The 18,230-nt window shown below is 39.4% G+C and overlaps 1 protein-coding gene across 1 annotated transcript in view; it reads right to left on the bottom strand.

The window, feature by feature from the left end:
* LOC103746344 (transmembrane protein 45A-like) overlaps window positions 1-14,051 on the bottom strand; it is a 109,769-nt gene extending 95,718 nt beyond the window's left edge. The window contains exon 1 of the mRNA XM_008848480.3: window positions 13,747-14,051. The gene's annotated coding sequence lies outside the window, so the exon portion shown is untranslated. The remainder of the gene's footprint in view (window positions 1-13,746) is intronic.
* Between the last annotated feature and the right edge of the window lie 4,179 nt (window positions 14,052-18,230).

The raw sequence follows: 18,230 nt of genomic DNA, 5'->3' as shown, positions 1-18,230 counted from the left end.
CATGGATTAGGGCCTTTCCAGTCTGACTGAAACTGGCGACATCCCCAGCCTTCTGTAAGTGCTAGGCTCTTTTCTCTTGTTTTGGCCCATTTTATGTTGTTATCACTGAGTACTTAAGACTAATGTATGATGAAAACATGTATTCCTTACAGTTCTGGAGGAAGGGAAGTCCAGGTGCACAGCACCAACTTCTGTTCAAGAAGGTGAGGTATTTCTTGCTTCCTAACAATATGCAGAAGACATCTCATAAAGACACAACCCAAACTTGCTGCCTCAATCTCTTCTTCTTCCTTTAAAGTCATCAAGGCCATTATAGAAGCCTTCCCCTTATGATCTCATCTAATCCTAACTACCTCCTAAAGTAACCACCTTCACATAACCATTAGCATATGAAATTGGGTATTAAGTTTCCACACCATGACCTTTTAGGGAATACATTTAAACTATAACAGTCCCCAGTCTTTGCACTTAGTTTCCACTAGTTTCCTCAGATGCTGAATTCTTTCAGGGTTCCGCTACAGGGATCTAAGGTCCCCTTTCTCTGTACAGCTCTCTTCATTTCAAGTGCATTTTTCTAATTCTAGCTGTCTTTATTTCCCCAAGTTCTCACCAACTCTTCGGCTCAAGAAGTCCAAATGCCACCTGTGTGGAAACTCATCTTGCTGGGCCTTCTCCAGGACTTTCTCACAGATGAAGCAATGAGACCACATACTTCCTATTTCTTAGTTTTCTTCATCGCTTAATGAGCATGGTTTCACAAGCCACTGTAATGTGGATTCTTTTCTGATATATTTAGTTGTTCCAGACAAAAGGAAAATATAACCATGTTACTTCATCTAAAGTAGAAGCAGAATGTTTTAAAATTCAGTCCATTTTTCATCTAATACAAATGTTACATAGCAAAGATATTACTTCAACATACATTTTCAAAGGCAGTTCCTTGAACTACCTACCTCATAATCATCCAGGACGCTTGAACATCATATTTCCAAATCTACAAATTTCCAAATATAAATTTCTCAAAATTAAAATATGAGAATTTTTGCCATTGTCACAACAATTAATTAACAAAGACAATGGAATCATCTTCTGAGTCCGGAAATCATTGGTATAGACGACACAGTAAAAAGTTGTGAACACTGCCAGGTCAGCTTTCTAGAACCCATGGTTTTCTGTGGCTCAACGAACCATTCTAGTTGCAGATAATCTTTCTCTTTTCTTGCCACAATGCACAGAGGTGAGGGGAGGGAAAGTTCTAGGTGCTTTCATGCAAGAGACTCTCAGGGCAGTAAGCACCAAAGGTCAAAGCCAATATTGTAGGAAACTGCCTGGGATGGATGTTTCCCCTCAGTTCTCTAAGTAACCACAAACCATGACAGCCATGCTGCCTATGAAGGATCCTCAGCAATGGCAACAAGATAACAACTATCCACTACAAACATGCTATTCCCCAATCTCAGGGACATTTGGAATGAGCTTACCCACCCACAGTCTTACCCCCAATAGACCTCCACTTCTTCTGAAGGGACAGACTAAAAGCACTTCTGAGCCATGAACAGAAAGCAGGTGCTTTTAGGTTGAGGTGGCCAGGGGACCAATAGGCTATACTACTAAAGCAAAGTGCCTATCTGAGACTTATTTTAGGCCTGGCATCTTGCTCATTCTGAAGCTAGTGAAGGGCTCTCATTGATAGAGATGGTGATGGAAATGCTTGTTCATGCTTGATCTGGTAGATGAAAAGAAAAAAAAAAAAAAAAAAGAAAAGCCCAAACCCTAAATTTTTTTTTTTTTATTTAAAAATAATTTAAAAATCACAGCGGATGAGCTTACCCACCCACAGTCTTACCCCCAATAGACCTCCACTTCTTCTGAAGGGACAGACTAAAAGCACTTCTGAGCCATGAACAGAAAGCAGGTGCTTTTAGGTTGAGGTGGCCAGGGGACCAATAGGCTATACTACTAAAGCAAAGTGCCTATCTGAGACTTATTTTAGGCCTGGCATCTTGCTCATTCTGAAGCTAGTGAAGGGCTCTCATTGATAGAGATGGTGATGGAAATGCTTGTTCATGCTTGATCTGGTAGATGAAAAGAAAAAAAAAAAAAGAAAGTACACCTCACACCCTAAATCTTTTGTTCTTTATTTAAACATACTTTAAAAATCCGACTGCGCTTCATTAGCACTGAGGACACCTAGTGGGCAAAGGTGGGAATGGAAGCTGGAAGTGGGTAGATAAAGACAGGGTCAGGTGGATGACCTAGGGCCTTCTAGGCCAGAGTAAACATCTGGCTTTCTTTTAAATGCAAGACAAAGCCATTGAAGTGCTTAACAGGGGAAAGGGGTAACATTTATTTGCATTACTAAGCAATCTCTCTGGTTATCTTGTGGACTTTTCAAGGGGTCAGGAGTAAAAGTGCCATTTAAACTGGCCTACAGACCAGTATAGTCTGCAGAATGTGTTATCATCTTCAACCAATATATAAATTGAAAGGAAATGTCTAGAAAGATTTAAAACATATCTAAATAATTTGGAACTGCAGTAACATCTAAGCAGGATTTTTTTTTTTTTGAAAATATAAATAGGCTACAAATGACCTGAGCAAAGAAATTCAAATTATCTTTTACAGATCACTTGAGTTACTAGTACAGTAATTCGGGCAAAGAACAATAACAGTTTAGCCACAAAAAGGGTGGATCAGGCATGAAATGTCTACTATGAAACTGTCCCAGGATCACCAAGAGAAATCTGGACAGTCATGAAAGCAATAAAGGGAAACAGTCATCCTGCTTTTCTGCAATCTGTCCTCATACCCAGAGTATACACAAACTGAGTACAGATGACCAGGATTGACAAGCTGGAGGAGTCTAATCGCCACAGTCCCTGCTTAAAGGTAAGACACCTCCTCAGCCTCCAACCCCAACTCCCCTCATGATTCCTCAACATCTTCCCCCTTGGCAGCCAATCTTCCTCTGGGCTTTATCTACAAAGTCCAGCTTATCTGATCATTTTCTATAAGGTTTTCCTTTCCTCACTGCCAGTTTTTAAAAATATTTATTTATTATATTTTATTTTTATTTTATGTGCATGAACACATTGCCTGCATGTAGGTAGGTGTACCCATGTCATGCAATGCTTCAATGCTTGTAGAGGTCAGAAAAGGGCATCAGATCCCCTGGAACTGGAGTTACAGATGGTTATTAACTGCCATGTGGGTGCTGGTAATCAAACCTGGGTCCTCTGCAAGAGCAGTCAGTGCTCTTAACCACTGAGCCATCTTTCCAGCCCCATTACTGACAGTTTTAATATTAAATCTATATTATTTTTATATTAAAGTAAACAGGAAGTCAAAGATCCTGTGTGCTTCATACTATACTACCAAATCAATTCCTCTCTCTCTCTCTCTCTCTCCTCCTCCTCCTCTTCCTCCCCTCCCCACCCCATGTGTGTGTGTGTGTGTGTTACTTATCTACCTTTAACATGTTTCCATAATCATTAGTCTGAATTATGCCTACTTTGTAAAGAGAAGGAAAAAATCAAAAAAGGGGAGAAAATCTCCTAGCATGGAAGAAAGGCAGGGCTTCAAAGAAGCAGTCTATGGGTAGTTTCCTTATTCAGTACATGGTGACTAACACAGAAGCCCACAACTGGCCAAGGTCAGAGAATAGGAGACTGCAGCATGATTATCCCTGAATTGGACACCTATATCCAACTTCTGCCTCCAAAGCCTCAGGGACCATTGTGGAAGAGGGAGGCAGAAAGATTTTAGGGGCTGGAGGTGATGGATATCACAAAGAAACATAGTTATCCAGGCAGCTGGGAAGTTACAAATATGAACTCACAGCAATGGTGACAGCATGCCTAAGTACCATGTAAGCTCAAACCAGACAGAATCTCAGCATAGATGTGGGGAAGCAGGTAAGAAACCCCAACCCTATCTGAGAAATGATCAGAAACTGATGGCTGCTGGGAAGGGAAACGGGAGAGTCATTTTCTTTTAAGGGTGTGACTCTTGGTAGGTTAACCAGAGTCCAATGGATGAATCTACACTTGAGGACACAAATTTGAAAATATATATGATATATATGAGAATACATAAAATTGGTAATAAGGCTAGTGCAGATAGGATAAAGGATCTAAAATCTAAATACAATCAAAATACATAAAAGTCACAAAAATTCAATTAAAAGAACACATCAAGAGGGCTGGAGAGATGACTCAGCAACTAAAAGCAATTGCTCCTCTTGCAGAGGACCCAGGTTCAGTTCCCAGCACCCACATGGAGGTTTATAAATATTCATAGCTCCAGTTCCAGGGAATCCAACACCCTCTTCCTGCATGCACATAGTATACTTACATATAAACAGAAATTCATGCACATAAAGTAAAAATGAATAAAATATTTTTAAAAGGACACATCAAGAGAAAATGAGTGGTTTAGAAAGAAGAAAAAGTGGGGTAGGTGAATCCATATTGATCTATATAATTTTAAAAAGATCCTCATCTATACAAATAAAGTCAAATTTGAAATTTTATTCTTTTTTGGCATTTGATTTTTTATTATTCTTCTTCCTCAAAGTTAAAATGCAAAGTCTATGTCTTTTGGATAATAGAATAGTCACAAGTTGAGGGTCCCTTTATCTCTTGCCTAAATGCTTGGGATCAAAAGTGCTTCTATTCACCAAAACAGTCATTTTGGAATATTGGTATAGAGTTTACATCATCCTTAATCTGAAAACCAGAAATCCAAAATGCTCTGAAATCTGAAACTTTTTGACCTGTATATAAACGCTTAAGAAGCTTCAGATTTGGAGCCAGGCATGATGGCATATGCCTATAATTCCAGCACCTAGGGGATTGGAAGTAGATAAGACCATGAGTTTGAGACCAACCCAGGCTACGTAGTAAGGTCTTGTTTCAGCAAAATAAGTATCAGATTTTGGATTTACAAATTAGGGAATGTACAATATTTTAATTTGTTTCAGCTTTAGAGGAATATTTAAGGAACTAATATAACCCATTTTTAAAGAAATACTTATGTGAAGTTGAGAAAACTCTTACATTTCACTTTGGCTTCTGTTTTTTGTTTTTTTTTTTTCCTACCGAATTAACATCAAATTAAGCATAATATTTTTTATAGAAAATGTAATTCATGGTAGACTCTGGGTCAGATATGGACTCAAATCAGAAATTAATTATACTTTCAATTCAAGAACAATTGCAGAAGCCTCTTACACACCTAACTTGTTACCAAGAACTAGCACTCAGGGGAGCTTGGCTCTGGGAAGAGTGAAATGAACAGGAGTCCAGCACAATTCAGCTTGAACAAGTGAGTGTTCATGGGAAAAAAGCTGCAGGATGAGAAGCTGCCTCTGTAAACATCCTAGGAAAGGTCCTGTGTGAATTATTTTTGTTCACTTATTTATTCAACTAGGACCTTGGGTAAAACTTTTCTCTCACAGTGATTGCTAGGAGCTAATTCTAAATACTAGTAATGAAGGACACTAGCTCTCCTGTATGATTATGGCCCCTAGCTGTGGAATTCCTCCCACTACATCAGTAGACCCCAACCCAGGCCAGACATCACATCACAAATGAGCTTTTCCCAGATGTTCTGACCTCGCTGCATACCTTCTGTGAGAGAATGTCCAGGCAAGTCAGCTGCATGGCTGTGGTTAATACTACAGTCTGTAGAATTTTCCAAGGCATTGTACAATCTTTTGAAGGCAGCAAGGCTACTTAACAGAGACTGAGGTCGGACAGCTTTTTTATTGTCCTTATTTGCTAAACAAGGAACACAGTTTCCATTCTGAAAACCAATTTTCTTAAATAGCTCATATTTTTTTTTGTAAAAATCTGTTTTCTCCCCATTAAAGGGAATTATGTAAAATATTGTATATATTTTCCTAGAACCTGTGGAATTTCAGGAACACTAGGGAGGTACAAGGGAGAAAAATAGAGCTGCTGAGTACCTCACTGCCTTTGGACTTTTTTCCATGTTAAGATTGTCAGTGGCACCAAAGGAAAATAAGATGGTCAAGAGTAGTGGTGTGCAGTTCAGGAGAAAAGACTCATTTTCTTTCGAGGTTTCCTGAGATAGCTGAGTATTATAGCCCTTTGTGGAATCATTAAAGTCAAGCAGACTTTACACAGCCAAGTGGTTCACAAAGGCCAATAGGCTGAGAGAGGAAACCGAGCAAATAAACCTGGTTAGACAAGCTTAGCATGGTGTCACTGTTCCTTTAGAAAAAGAACATTCCTGCATTTAAGTGTCATTATCTATTCTCATAAATAAAATATACTCGTGAAGATCATGTCTCAACTGGTTGATTGCATTTAGATCTTTGTTAAAAGAAAGGTGGAAACAGTGTACACAGTAAAGCCCTATTTATAATTTTTAATTATATTTACATCTGAAGCGATAGACGAAAATGGACTTTTGCAGAAGGTCTAGAAGAACAAGACACAAATACTTTTTAAAAGGTTATGTACTGGTCTAGTCCTCTTTCTGTTACTATATCAAATACCCAAGATAAATTAAGAAGAGGAGGGGCTGGAGAGATAGCTGCTCTTGCAGAGGACCTAGGTTTGATTCCCAACACCTACATGGTGGCTAACAACCTTCTGTAACTCCAGTTCCTGGGGAATCCAATGCTTTCTTCTAGCCTCTGTGGGCATCGCATGACACGGGTGTACTTACATACATGTAGGCAATACATTCATACACATAAAAAATAAAAATAGTAAATAAAATATTTTTTTAATTAAGAAGAGGAAAGGTACTGGGTGTGGTGGGGCACACCTATAAACACAATACTCAGGAAGCTGAGGTAGTAGGATCTTGAGTTTGTGGCCGTTGTGAAAATTCCAGTCCATTAGCAAAGTTTATTTGTGCATTTGACGGCACAGTACATCATGAAAACAGCATTTGGAGGAGGAAATTTATTCATCTCATATCTACGTGCAGAGAAGAAAGGAAGAAGAGAGGTCAGGGCCCTTTCGAAGGCATGCCATCAACGGCCTGAGACTTCCTACTGGGCTGCAGCTTTTAAAGTGTCCTTCAGTTCCCAACAGCACCAAATCGTGAGCTAGCCTTTTCACCACATGAGTCTTTGGGGGATATCTTATCTCAGTTCCATACTATAGGAGGTTACCTCAGGGAAAGTAGAGGACTAGGATTAAAGATAAAAAGGGAAGCATCATTTTTGATTCTGTAAACTCAATTTTTCTTAGTGTATTTTAATTTTATTTTTTATCAAATTTTTGCAAATCTCATGCAATATATTTTCATCATATTTAGATCCCCCACCCTTATCTGCTCCCATCTTAGAGCCCTGCCCCTGCTATATTTTGTGTACTCTGTGGCAAATGTGTGTGTGTGTGTGTGTGTGTGTGTGTGTGTGTGTGTGTGTATTTTTTTAATTCTAATTGCCTGAAGCTGGCCATGGTGGCATACTCCTTTATTCTCTGCATTCAGGAGACAGAGGAAGGCAGATTACTGTGCGATTAAGGCCATCCAGAAATGGTCTACATATCTATTCCCAGGACAGCTGGAGCCATATAGTGAGACTCTGTCTCCAAAATATTTATAATTTCCATAGAAAGACAAAGATTTTTTTAAAGAAAAGAGAGAGAAGAGAGACAGTTACTAAGAACAAATGCCCTTTTGCCACAAGAATGTGTTTTTCCCTAGAAACACTAAAAGCTGCAGAAGTAGAAATTTGAATAATTCTATGAGAAAATAAAAAGTCTAGTACTTAAGACATAATTAGCAAAATAAGTCAAGAATAACTCAGTGCTTTGAAACTGCAGCTTTCTCTCTGTTAATGATGTCTATACAGAAATGAGCATTATAATGGTCAATAAAAATATCATGGAATTGCTTAAATATCTATATAAATTAGGTTGAACTCTTACACCATTTACAAAGCAAGCTCAAAATTATGAGCTAAAACTACAAAAATCCTTAAAAGAAAACATACAGTGCATGTGACACAAAAATTACAAACAATAAAAGAAAAAAAGATAAAATTTATCAAAATCTAACTTTTCATAAGTTAGATTATCAAAATTTAACTTTTGTGCATCAAAAGACATGAAAACCAGAGTGAAAAGGTAACCTAAAGAATGAGGAAAAAAATATTTGGCATCATAAACCTAATAATGTGTTAATATCCAGGAAATATAAAGGATGTCTACAATACAGCAACAAAAAACCCTGATTTCAAAATAAGTAAATATTTAAACAAAGACGTTTCTCCAGAGAACATATGAAAATGGTGAATAAATACATAGAAAGACGCTTAACATCACTGATCATTAGGAAATTCAAATAAAGACCACAATGAGACACCAGTTCATACCCATTCAGATGACTGTTATCTAAAAAGAAACAGAAAATAATAAGTGTTAGCAAGGATGTGGAGAACCTAGGTACTACTGGTGAGAAATATAATAAAATGTACGTCTGCAATGAAAAATACTAGTGTGGTTCTTCAAGAAATTAAAAATAGAATTAGTTTCTATACTCTAAAGAATTAAAAGCAAGGACTCCAATAGATGTTTATATACCAATACTCATAGCAGTGCTATTCACTGTGCCCAAAAGATGATGTACTAGTCAAAGGTCAGAGTTCTACAGAGAAGCAGAACTAATTGGACACACACACACACACACACACACACACACACACACACACACACGAACTATTTTAGGAATTGTAGAGGCTGAAAAAAATCTGCAGGAATCTACAGGATAAACCAGCAGACTGGAGACCTAAAGAAGAGTTAGTACCACAACCTCAATTCCGAAGTTAGTCTGAAGCCAGAATCATAGCTCTTTAATTAAGCCATTCATTTTCCATGGAGACTTTCAACTGAATGGATAAGATTGACCCACATTATAGAGAATACTCAGTCAACTAATTTAAATGCTAATCTGGTCTAAAACACCAGGTAGTCCTTCATTATCTTCACAGAAGAGTTAGAATAATGATTGGCCAAATATCTGAGTTTGTGGCCTCGTCAGATTGACACATAAAAGTATCCATCATAGCCGGGCATGGTGGCGCACACCTTTAATCCCAGCACTCGGGAGGCAGAGGCAGGCGGATCTCTGTGAGTTCAAGGCCAGCTTGGTCTACATAGTGAGTTCCAGGTCAGCTGGGGCTACAGGGAGACCTTGTCTCAAAAAGACCAAACAAACAAACAAACAAAAAAAGTATTCATCATAAACAACCTTACTCTACCCACAAATGGATAAACAAAAGATGAAATACACAGGCAAATAAAAGTTATTTACTCTTAAAAAGGAAACAAAATCTGACACATGGTACAACACTGATAAACTTTGAGGACATTATGCCAAAAGGATTATGTCAGACATACAGGGACAAATATATTGTATGGGTCCAGGTAAATGAGTAGCCTAGTGTAGTCAGATTCATATAAACAGAAAGCAGAATGGAGGTTGCCAAAAGCTGACAGGTTAAGAGATAAAAAAAGCTAGTGTCTAAAGCATTTCACTTTGAGCAAATAGAAAAGTCCAACAGACAGACAGTTAGTAGTGATGGTGGAGCTACAGTATGAATACATTCAATGCCATTACACTTTACTCTTAATAAAATGTTGTTTTGTTTTATATGTGTGTGCAAGCATATGTATGTATTAATTACTTTAATATAAGATAAATTTCTTGCATGTCTAGGCTTGAGCCAAACACTAGGTCAATACTTACATGGAGTGCCTTTTAGCACCTCCCATATCAAAGGATAATATAGAGAAATGACTTGCTCATGGCCACACTAGTAAGAATCAAATCTGGGATCCAAACCTTCACAATCTGGCATCAAAGCCTGTGTGCTTAGTCACTAAACTAGTCTAAAGAGTAACTACATTAAGGTAAAAAGATAAAGAGCAGATTAAGTTATTTTCTAATATTTTAAGCTTTATTCAGTACCTTAAATATTTAAGGAATGGATTCCCAGAAAAAAATGCTAATTCCAGATTGGGTATGATTAGTAGCTATACTCTTAAAATAGTCCCACATTGAACTTTATTATGAAAAATTGTCCCTAAATCACAGCATCTCCAGAAAAAAAGGGGACACTAGGATGCCCAAGCAGTCTAGGGTGTTTAGCTGGCATCTGCCCCATTTTTGTACAAGTCTTGAGCATTTCATAGTTTCTCTGTTTTTAAATAAAATACTACAGATACTACAGTCACTAATCCTTCTTTCTTTCTTTCTTTTTCTTTCTTTCTTTCTTTCTTTCTTTCTTTCTTTCTTTCTTTCTTTCTTCTTTCTTTCTTTCTTTCTTTCTTTCTTTCTTTCTTTCTTTCTTTCTTGAGATATATTTGAGTCTCAATATTTATTTCATCTTGTTTTCTAACTGACAGACAAGGCAGGGACTTTCAGGGAAAGGAACAGTATATTATACAGTTTCCAAGTCGCAGTGTGCTGGCAAAAAAATCACTCTGAAAAGTTTTTGGTGGATGATCCAAAACCAGAGATTCTAAAGAATTAAGAATAGGAGGCTGTGTGCTGCCCCTGTATAGTCCATAGAACATCAATAGTCTCCTAGGTCTCTTCCAACTGACACTAATTGACTTTATTGAGGGTCTACTGCAAATCAAGATGCTATCTATGATCAAACAAGATATAAATGTTTGCCTGAAGTGAAATCCAATTAATACAAAAATTCTATGTTTCCAATGGTCATGTGAAGTAGAGCATCCCTCCTAGACAGAATCCTGCTGGTATTCTGGACCTTCAAGGCAAATTTTATTAAGATAGTTCCTCCAAACATGGCCCTGGCCCCTGTGATCCTCTTTTCATGGACTTGTTGACTATCACTACCACAAACAAGAAGAACCACAAAGCCTGACATGGTGGTGGAACCTATAATACCAGCATTTGGAGACTGAAGCAGGAAGGTCACACATTTGAAGCCAGCTTAGGCAACATAGCAAAACCCCACAACAAAGAAAGAAGGTGGGGAAAGAGGAGGAAAAAGATGAAGAGGAGGAGGAGGAAATGAAGGAGGGAAGGGGGAGAGAAGAGGATGAGGAAGAGGAGTCACAATTTCTCATGTAATAATTACCTAAGGTAGTACAGCCTAATGGTTAAAGCTTAGGATCTGGGATCAGACTGAGTCTGTACCTTCCACTTGTTCATTGTGAGCAAGTACTTAACCCACCTGTGTCTCTGTCTCCTCAACTATGAAAGCAGGACACAAATAGATAGCAATCATTATAAGGCTGTTGTGAGGATGTCACAAAGCTAAGCACTAGAACATCTGCCACATGTTAAGTGGTCAGAAAATATTAGCCAAAGATGTATCAAATAGCCATGTGTGGACAACTGACTGTTTCACGGAGAAAAGAAGGAAATATATAATCACCCAAGGAAAAGGGGTTTTGGTGATCATTTCATAGACGATGGCATGGAGAGTCGCAATGGTTCAATGTCTTGCCTGAGGTCAGGCAGGTGGTCAGCAGCCACACCAGAGTACAGCAATTGGCCAGAGTACCATGATCCCTTGGAAGAGAAGGCACAAGACCCTTCTGTAAGCTGACACCTCACTTAGGTGCCTATTGCAAGTAGTATCTACTTCAGTAAGTGTAAATATAAAATCCTAGATATTAAAATGGAAATAGATGATTTGATTGGCAAAGACCTAGTCTTCACACACTGGGTCTGTATGACAACAGTGGAGAGTTGCAACAAGCATACTCACATCAAAGATTCAAAGTTGGCTTTGTTAATGAAAAATAGCCTGGGAAATGTCCCAGAGTACCAGAAGTCAAAGACAGCCACTGCAGTAGGAATTCAAATTGCTGTCCTGGTGAGCCACCCAGTCCTACCCATCCAAGCTGCAGGCCTGAATGGAAGTTAGAGAAGCATTGGAACAGATCAGGAATGCATGTTGGGCAAGCAGTAGGGACCAGTCACCAGAAATGAATCATTTCACAAAGTTTTCACATGGGAACTGGTGTCAACTCAGCTTACCAGGCCCATGCCAATCTACTTCCCAAACCTTCCCTTTTCCACCTAGAAATTCATGCTTTGGTTTCTTGCCCTCCCAGCAGAAAGTTTTCCATCTTTTCCTCCCACTAATTTCTCACAGATTTTCTCAGTGTTCCCAGGACAGCTCAATACTTTACAGCCACCAGACCTTTGCCCCTACTTCCCCTGACTGCTAGAATACTATCACAGCTCTATGGACCCTTTCCACCATCACCCCCAATGCACATGGGCGATATCCTTTCCTAGAGATGGCAGTCCTTCCATGAAACCATCACATGTTAAGATGGCCTTCTGTATCCCCTTTATCCCCAGAACCTTCTATATGCAAGGCCTGAATCAGTTCTGCCTTGCTCACCATTTAAAATGCTTCCACTTTCAAAGCTTCACACAATGCCTGGCTAGCAAGTGTTCAGAACAGGATAAGCACTAGTTTTTAGAGCAGAGGTCAAAATGCTACTGAAGAAATTGTACAGAAGAAGCTGAGAAAAACAAAGAAGGAAATCAAGAGCAAAGACTTACTAAATGCCAGGCTGTTCTAAGCATTTAAGATCCTTAGCTCCGTATTCCAGAGAATCCTGTAAGTAGCTGTAATTATTTATTATTAATACATTACAGAGGAGAAAACTGGGGCAGAAGTGGGCTGAGTATTTTACCCAAGTTCATACTGTGCAGTTGTGGATTGAACTTGAAGGGCCAGCTCTTACTGTTTCTTTGCCATACTGTTCTGACACTGCATCCCTGAAACCTTCTTTAGTTTGTTCTATCTCCTCTTCCATACTATGCTTTTGAATAAAAAACACACTCTACTACTAACAGTTTTTCCACTGAACTCTAACCAAGTGCTTTCAGAGCCAGAAATTAAAGATAAGTTTTGATCAGATCTCACATGACACTAAACAACATACAACAAAACTCTCAACTTCAAAGCTTTTCTCTCAGAGAGAGGGAGTCAGATATTTCAGATGGAATAGGCCTTGTGCACAGTATTCCATCACCTATTTCTAAATCTTAAAATATAAACTAGAGCTATCTGTAAGCATGCACACATAACAACCACTGTGGATATTATTTTGATAGAATTATAGGTTGAATATATAATTATAGGATTATGGACACACAAAGTGGTTGATCATGTTTAATTATTTTTTAAAAACTATAAAGGAATCTAGGTCTCCCTCTTTCAAAATGAGAAGATAGAAAAAACAAATATTTGCGTTACTACATTCAAATTTAAGTGAAAGATCCAGCATTCCTTATATGATTCAAATTTTAAATAATTTGACATTAACTGTTAATGTCAGCAAATATTGTGTTAATTCTGAATACACCAGATACTTCTTCTGTCAAAATAGTCAGAAAGTGGAGGATAGATACAATTTTTTAAATGTACACAATGTTGCCACAGAAAAAAGAAAAGAAAAAGTAATTTACCAGTACATTCAACTTCAGTATGAAGAGAGGCTAACAACATTTTGAAGACTAGCCAAAATTTTATTCTCAAGAAATATTACAACAGCATCACCCTTCCCAATAAATTTTAAATAGCAAACCAAAAGGAAAAATTGAAATGTCTGAACGGACAAGAAAGAAGCCCAGTGTCCCCGGAGTTTGTGTAACGAAGCTGTGATTTTTCTCCCCCAAATAAACAGCAGTCTACCGAGTAGAACAGAAAAGCAGAGAGCCCAGCAGTCAAAAGATGATGTCCAGCGCGTCTTCAAAACTTACCCAGCTTGGTCTGTGTACTCAACACTTTATTTTTTCCACTTTTCCACTTAAGATCAGACAGCGGCTGGGCTTTTGTTGCTGTTTCTGTTCTTTTGATCCCAGAGCCCCATGAAAACTAAACTGTGTTGAATGGGATGTGGCCTCGTTTCGCATTAGGGGGAGAAAAGTTTCAAGCTTAGGTTGCTAGTTGCTTCTTGGGAAAAATAAATAATAAGTGACTAGCAGGAGACGACGTGGGGAACGTGCCTCGCTGACGTCGGGGCCGGGAAAGGGCTGCACAGTTTTTCAGCACAGCTGTCCAGATGTGCTTCAACTGGTTTCCCTGCGGGGCACTGGCCGAGGCTGAGGCTGCTGGCAGAGGCCTCAGCTCATTGGCGGCCGCTGTTCCTCAGTAGCCACCGATTGGTGGATCAGCCCGCCATTCCTGTGGCCTCAGGCCCGCCTCCGCCCTCTGAGCCCGGTGCATCCTAGAAAGGAACCTGGGTGGAAGCGCCATGCAGTCGCTGATGTGGCAGTCCATGGCGGCGGGGGTCTGGGAATGGACGCAGGAGGGGTCGCTGGTTACCCGGAACTTGCCTCTGCCCTCGGCCTTCTTATGACCCGTCTTAGAGGTAGTTAGCTAGTTCTTTTAAACGGGATGGTTTCTATCCTTTTGGGGAATGAACAGAGCCCGCCGGGAGCAGCATAAGCCCTATTTCCAAATGGAAGGGTCTGGGGAACTGACCTACCCGTGCCTCCAAAAGGGCATTCCTCCCCACCTCAAGGCTTCACTCTCCACTTTCTCCAGGGAGAGGAAAGTAGAAATCGAGAGCAAACTACCGGAGGACTAATGAGCCCTTTCCTGGAATTCTTATTAATCAGAAATGTCACTTCTGGGGAGAAGCCCTGGAGTGGGTGCATGAAGGACTGATTTGAGGTTTGCTTGCTGCCGAAGGGTAGAAATTGTAGGAAAATGAGAACTCTTGCTTCGACCTGTGAGAACTGAGAAAGAATTGCACAAATGTTTTGATCCTGGGGGAATGGTTGAAGAATCATTGAGGAGGAGAGACGTATGCAAGTCAGTTGCCATTGGAGTTTGTGGATGTTGACAGAAACTTGATCTCACTGAAAGCAGTCAAGAGCTGAACTTAGGGATGAACACCATGGAAGGTGCCAGGCCCTATAACAAACAGCTTTTATCTGCATTATCATATCTAATTCTTACGTCCATTTTATGAAGCAATTATCATCTCCGTTTTCAGATAAGGAGACCAAGACTGACACCCTATGCCAGCATGCCAATGATGCCCCCAGACAATGCATTACTTCATTAAGAATACATTAGCTCATGGGTGATTTATCATCAGTGTGAGGGTTGGAATTTCTTGTGAGCACTTCTTCCATTGCCTGAAATTTTCATTGCCAAATTACCAAGATTATATTGTATTGGTCAGCGTATTAATTATATTTTACTGTGTAACAGATTATCACTAATTTAGGACTTGATGCAACGAACACATATTAATGTACAGTTTCTGAAAGTCCCAAGTCCAGGCTTGACTTAATAGATTGCATTCTGTGCTCGGGTCTCACATGTCAGGTGGGCTGCTTTCTCATCTTCAGGGTCAAGTGGGGAAGAAAGAATCTGCTTCCAAGCTCCAGGTCCTTGGCATAGTTCATTTCTTTGCAGCAATGAGGCTGAAGGGTCAGCTTCTTTTTGGAGGTCATCAAGAAGCTACCAGTAGTTCCTAGAGTCCTTTTCTGAGGCAGTTTCTAAACGCTAGGAGGTGGAGATCACAGGGAGCACCTGGGACTGTTAGATAGTCAGACATTTCAATGCTACCAAATCTCCACTGGCCCCACACCTTACCAAGAAAAAAAAGTGGGAGTCTCTGAATGGACTTACCACACTTAAACCCTCTGTCAGTCAAGGAAACCCTTGTAGGAGCAGCCTTTAAATGTGTCCCTAGGAAATCTTCTGTGTCATATGTTCAGATTTCTGAATCATTTGTAGTCTGTCAATAGTGTACCTCCTACCATAGAAGCTGCTCCTCAATGGGCGATCACCCAAGGATTAAAAAGCCTTCCATAAATTAACATCAACAGGCATCTGACTTCTTGACTACTGGAACAGCCACCTCAAAAATCTACTCAATGAAAAGATTCCTTCTTCTGATAAGTATATAGTCTTAAGTTTCCCCACAACTGTGCATTGCCAAAACTCTTGAACTTATAAACAAGTCAGGATAAGAAGATTCTGAAAAACTAAGAGAAATCTCAGCATTCAGAGTCACATCATGGTGAGGCTTATTATCTCAGACTCAAAGTAGAAGATATCAGTGCTTTGGTCTGAATCTGGACTGTCTCCCCAAAAGACAGTAATAAAGTCTTAGTAAGTAGAACTTTTAAAAGGTAAGGCCTAGGAAAAGGAAGTTAGGTCATTGGGGGAATGACTTTGAAGGAGACATTGGGACCCCAGCCTTTCCTGCTTCCCTCTTTGCTTCCTCACAGCCATGAACAGACTTCCTCTTCCATTACCTGCAGCCATGATTTTTTGTATCACCACAAGTCCAAAAGTGACAGGTCAATCAATCATGGATGGCAATCTCTGAAACTATGAACCAAATAAGCCTTTCTTGCTTTTATGGTGTGTATGTTCTCACGGTGAATGGGAAGCTGACTAACAGAGTAGTAACTAAAAAATACCTACTGATACACGAGAGAAACAGATACATATGGGGCGGGGGGAGGAAAAGTCATAATAAACCTGCAGTTTTGATACCCAAAGACAAAGAAAGGTACAGTCTAGAAATACACACACACACACACACACACACACACACACGCACACACACACAAAACGAATCCATCCAAACACCATAATAAAAACTGTGGCCCCACTTACATTCATACCCATACCAACAAAGGGGAGTTGGAATCCTGCCTTTTGGTCTTACAAATCTATAACAAGCTAAAGATGTAAAAACACTTGAACAAAGCAATAGCAAATATAATTTGACAATATATAAAAATAATTATACAGCACAATCAAGTAGGGCTTTTCCCAGGTATCCAAGACTTACCCAGTACTCAAAAAATAATCATAAGTCAGGTATGGTGGTGCATGCCTTTAATCCCATCCCAGCACTCCAGAGGCAGAGAGGTAGGTGGACCTCTGTGAGATAGAATCCAACCTGGTCTGCATAATGAGTTCCAGGCCAGCTGGGGCTACAGGGAGAACCTGTCTTTAAAAGGCAAAAAGAAAGAAAGAAAAAGAAAAAAAGAACCAATCAGAAAATCCATGTTATCAATAGCCTAAAGAAGAAAAAAAAAAACAAAATACTGATAAATATAGGTAAACATTTAACAAAATTAGTGCTATAAAAATGCCAATGAAATGTGAATGGAGGGAATTTCTAAACTTTGATAAGAGACATGTACAAAATCCTCTATACTTAATATGAAAGACAAGATAGTTTCCATACATGCTTTATGATACTATTTAAGTAGCACATTTTTAAAAAATTTATTTATTATTTTTATTTTATGTGTATGAGTGTATTGCCTGCATGTATGTGAGTGCACCCGTGTCGTGCAATGTCATGGAGGTCAGAAGAGGGCATCAGATTCCCCTGGAACTGGAGTTAAGAACTGTTTGTAGCTGCCATGTGGGTGCTGGGAATGAAACCAGATCCACTACAAGAGCAGTCAATGCTTTTAACCGCTGAGCCATCAAATTGTGAAATCAAGAGCAGGTAAATGACTGATGGAGTTTAAGGAAGGCAAGGGATGGGAGGGAAATGGATGTGGCTATAAAAGGCATCATTAGGAATATTTGTGGTAATGAAAACATTCTTTCATTTAACTATATCCACAGATGTTGCTGGGATACTCAGATATTATGTTAACATGTTAATATTGGGGGAAAGTGAGTAATAGGTAAATGAACTTTCTTTGGATTGTTTCTACTTAATCATGTGTATATCCACAACTACCTCAAAATAAAAGTTTAGTTGAAAAAAATTTTCTGAGCTGAGCATGGTGGCACACGCCTTTAATCCCAGCACTTGGAAGGTAGAGGCAGGCAGATCTCTGTGGGTTCAAAGCCAGCCTGGTCTACATGGGTTGTTCCAGGACAGTTGGCCTTCAGGGGGGCCCTTTCCCAAAAAGACCAAAAAAAAAAAAAAAGTTTTTGAGTCTCTTTCCCTCACCTCCTCCTGGTCCATATATTTGTATTGCAGTTTGGTCCCTGAATGTAGCTCCCTTTAGACAGGAATCATCTCTCAGCTACTCTAAGTGATATTCTGGATGAAAGAGGCTGAGGATTGTCCAAAAGTATTTTGGAAACTTTGTTGTTTTGCCCTAACCACTTTGTTCATTATTTCCCTTAATGATGGCACTGAGCCATCAGGAGGGTTCACCCTCTATACTGTAGCCTGACTTGCTAGATTATTATGATTCTAGATAATTGGGGCAATGAACACTTGTCTGAGTACACAGCTCAC

The sequence above is a fragment of the Nannospalax galili genome, unplaced genomic scaffold, assembly GCF_000622305.1.
Source record: "Nannospalax galili isolate Female #2095 unplaced genomic scaffold, S.galili_v1.0 scaffold1184, whole genome shotgun sequence".
In the NCBI taxonomy this organism is placed as follows: Eukaryota; Metazoa; Chordata; class Mammalia; order Rodentia; family Spalacidae; genus Nannospalax; species Nannospalax galili.
Note: the sequence above shows the minus strand (reverse complement) of the source record. Positions and strands in the feature narration are given on the sequence as shown.